The following is a 4,401-nucleotide window of genomic DNA, read 5'->3' on the forward strand; positions in this document are numbered from 1 at the left end:
GTGTGGTTTTATATGAAGAGAAGCTATTTTTGTTTCCTTTTTCCCAGGTGTTCTTCATAGTCACAGTAATCTTCAGGAAAAGGGTGGAAATCTCAGTACTATATAACCTTCTTTCTAGCTACTGTGTTTTGTATTACTGAGAGAGTACTTTTGGTTTATAGTTTAAGATCAGTATTTAAAGCAGGGATTTGATTACTGTGGTGTATATTAAGAGCCAAGTAATTGGTGTCCTCCCAGACATATGAACATTTTGAGAGACGATTTTATGTTTTGAACCTTGACTGAATTTTCTTGGTTTTCTGTTGACATGTATGCATCCTTCACTATTACTTTAATATAGCTTTTGTTAGAGGTTAAATAGAAGTGTTCATGAAGAATGGCATTATTTCTGCATGGGAGTACAAACAAATTTTGTTAAAACAATTGTGTTTAGATTTTTTTTTTAAATTGAGTTTCTATGTTATGTATAGTCCAATATTTTTCTGATTTGTTTTTTGTCTTACTGTTTGTATAAGATTCATATAAAAAAACCTATTTTGCTGTTGTGGCCAAAATTTCAAGGAAGAATTTACTTTCCTTTCCTTTTCTTTAATAAAAGATGTGGGTATGTTTTATGTGGAGTATCAGGTTGTATTTTTGTTTCAGATTCTGCAATTGTTGCCAGAAGAAATAAAAACAGAATAGCATAACTCAGTTGAAAATAAGTCGTACTTAGATGTAAACTGTCATAGATTCTGACACTTAAGAATTGAGCAAGTGTAAGATGAAAAATAAAAGACTGTATAATGTCCTTTTCTCCAAGTGTATTTCTACCTTGCGCCTCAATTTATTTCATTGTTTTCAGTCGTGGCTTTGTAAGAGCTTTCAACTGACTTTCTCCTTTTTGCTGAAACTGGTGAATATTGAGTGTTTGAATGAATTGTTACGTTAACATTTAAAATTGGTTCTGTGGTACAAAGGATATTGTTCCTCTGGTAGCTCCAGTTAAGTCTTCACAGCATTTAGAACTTAGTTTCCACCCATTTTAAAGCCATTAGATAATTTTGATAATCTTGGATTCTCCTATATGCCTGTAGCCTTCAGTGGGGTAGTTGGCTTTATTCACGTCCTGCTTTGTGGAGGTAAGGGGAATTTAAACAGCAAGCAATAGACTTCTCTCCCAGGTCCTGGCAGACATTTATGGTGTGATTAAATTGAGTGTGTGCCATGTTTCCCCAAGCTGGGACTCAGGCCTGCTCAGTTCCCCATCCTGAAGCTCAGCTGAGTATTATAATTGGGCATAGGACAGCCCTGGTGTCCAAGATCCGAACCCTCCAGGCACCAGGATCAGGCAGGGAATAACTTCATGTCTTGAACTGGGACCTGGGACTGTCCCATACCCAATCCGAACACTTAGCTAAGCATCAGAGTGTGGCATGAGGCAGCCCCAGGGTCTGAAGCACAGCTGCCCCCTGCCTGATACCTGAAATCACTGGGCTCCAGTTGTCATGCAGTTCAGATCTGAGGAATATTACATCCCATCTAAATGTAGTGCATCTATTATACACACCTCATATGGCAAATGCATGATTTTTGGGGAGAGAGGCTTGAAATTCCTCAGATTCCAATCATGCCATGATATTAATGTCTGCTAGGGACACTTCTCAAAAGCAAGAGCCATGATGCAGCAGGAGCTTTGTGAGAACCAGCACAGGAATTGACAAAAACTTGCCTGTATTTCAAAACATTAGCCAAAGCCTGGCCTGAGAACAGTAGACGTAGGACTTTGATAGTGCACTGTTTTCTGGTAAACAGCACATCTCCGGGAGTGAAGGCCCAGGTTTTCTTGAGTTCTGTAGTGACAGTGCCACCAAGATGATGGGTCTTTGGCTTTGGTACGTTGCCCAGAGCTGACATGAAAGCTAGAGGCCACGTGGAGAGCCAGCTGATTGAACTAAACTGGTTTCTGAAATTAAGTAAAATGTTTTGTATGTAAACAAGGTCTTTTGATATTCAATTTAATGTTAAGGTTCAAAATACGAACAAAGCAGTGTCTGCTGACCAGTGTATTGAGATTCTTTCTGTCTCTAGACACAGACTGAGAAGTCATTATACAAAATTTTTAACAAATGCTGGTGTTGCCCAGGAATTACACTTTGCAGCATTAAGATGTTAACCTTAACCAAATGGCAAGGGTACAATGTACCGCTTTTTCTAGAGGTTGCCACAGTCGTAAAACTTCTGTATTTTAATTGTAAGAGTCTTGAAAGCGACTCAGTTAATATCTTAAAAGAAGCATACTTACAGATAAATAAATAAGGTATTCCCTTCTGGCTGAAAATATGAAATCAATCAATCTTGTATCCCAATGACATCTTGTAACTTGTTTTAATGTCAGCATTTCAAACAAAGTTAATTTTGCTTAGGTAGTGTACTTTAGCTGTATTGCATCTTTTTTTTGGAAGCATCTCTTAATCCAAAATCGGTGATAATGATATCCTTTAAGGCTGCTTGCTAATTGCAAACAGTTTTACTTCTCTCAAATATAGTGTATAGGAGAGAACTTTTTAACAGGGGTGCAGTTTTAGAAACCAGAATGAATTTATTTTAACATGCCCAACCTATTGGTGTTTGGAGTAGGCTCAGGAATAAACCGGTCTAAGACGGAGTCCAGCTTACTAATCAGCACTCCTTTTTTTTTTTTTTTTTTATTGAAGGATGGCTTTTATCATCTTCCAGTACTTACCCATGAGTGGGAGAACAGAGCTACACCAATCCTATAGGCTTATTTTATTTTAAAAAAAAACCTGAAGTAAAAAGCTGTGTGCTTGAACAGATGCAATCCCACAAATAACTTTTGTGACCTTTTTGGGGATTCCTGATGTAAAGGTCAAACTTGAAATATAGAAATTTTTTCTGAGCTCAGTAGCCCATAATCGTTAAGTGCACTGAACTTTCAGTAATCTATTCAATGAGGATATAAAAACTTGGTAGCTTAGTAGATAAATGGTAATTGTTGGTCACCTTTTTTCATGTGTTTCTATATTATTGGCAGGTTCAGAAAAGTGTAAGACAAAATAAACAAACAAAAACCCGTGGTTCGCTCATCCTGTGAAAGGTGTAATGGTTGTATCTAATCCTTTCTGTAGGGACCTACCAAATTCACAGCAGGAGTGGGCTATGCAGCGGCTCCTAATCTTGAAGGTTCCCCTGTGCACCCCCTGCCCCGAACTGATTGGTGGAGGGGGCCTGCTGCTTGCTCCTGAGCAGCAGAGGCAAAAATCAGTTTTAACTGCCCTTTTTACCACTCATTGCTGGTTGGCTGAGGGGCCCTGGCAGCCACAGGTCTGTTACTGACTGGCCAGGCAGCAAAAACACCACTTATTTATATAACTGTTGCCTCCCTGCTGATCAGGAGTAGGGGGAAGGGGCAGGGGTCACATGCAGCAGAGCTCGGCCAGGCAGTGGGGTCTGTGGCTGCCCCTGTGGTGCGTCACATCGAGCCGAGCCCTGCCCAAGGCAGCCTGTATCACACTCTAGCTGGTGCCTGGAGGTGGCTACTCATGGTGCTGGGCGGACAAAGTGGGTAGAAGGCAGCTGGAGGCAAGGGGAGCAGACCAGCATCCATGTAGCTGCAGCCACACTAGGAGCAGCCCTACTGGAAGATGTGCGCACTGGCCAGGGCCAGGCCGGTGGATGCAGGCTGGAGCGTGGCATGGGCTGCTCCAAGTGGGGCTTGGTTACATGTGGAGCACCACAGGGACAGCCACAGACCCCACTGCCTGGGTAAGCTCTGCTGCATGCTCCCTCTGCCCCCTCCCCCTACTCCCAATCAGTGGGGAAGTGCAAATCACAGTTTTAAATATGGTGCTGTTTTTGCCTCCTGGCCAGTCAGCAATAGATAACAGGGTTGCCAGACACCCCCAACCCCTCACAAACCATCGGCAAAAAAGCACCATATTTTAAACTGCAGTTTTTACCTCCCTACTGCTCAGGAGCAAGCAGCCAGGCCCCTCCACCAATCAGCGGTGGGGCATGCAGGGGAACCTTCAAGATGAGAGGAGCCGCTGCACAGCCCACTCCGTGAATTTGATAGGCCCCTCCCTATCCGTATTCTAGATAGTGAGAAACTTCAAATATGAAGCTTTATCTATCTTATTTTGGCAGATATTTCTAAAATTGTAAGGATGCCCAAAACATTTGGTGGGTATCCTTTTTACCATAGGTTGCAAAACCAAATAAATAAGAACGACTTTGTAATGGTATAAAGGTGTTTATATTGGTGTAGTGTAAGTTCATTCTTGTTTCTCTTAGGGATGTAAATACTGTTTAAAAAAAATATCTTTATAACTTGTTGTAATTACAGTGGTTAAACAGTTAATTGGTATGGCTCCCAGAGGGAGCTGAGCAGTTTTACTTGTG

At 41.4% G+C, this 4,401-nt stretch overlaps 1 protein-coding gene across 4 annotated transcripts in view; it reads left to right on the forward strand.

Annotated features, from left to right (window-relative positions):
* Positions 1 to 4,401, forward strand: part of RPS6KA3 (ribosomal protein S6 kinase A3) — a 94,439-nt gene that overhangs the window by 34,725 nt on the left and 55,313 nt on the right. The window lies entirely within an intron of this gene.

Source organism: Alligator sinensis, unplaced genomic scaffold (genome assembly GCF_000455745.1).
Source record: "Alligator sinensis unplaced genomic scaffold, ASM45574v1 scaffold1605_1, whole genome shotgun sequence".
Taxonomy (NCBI): Eukaryota; Metazoa; Chordata; order Crocodylia; family Alligatoridae; genus Alligator; species Alligator sinensis.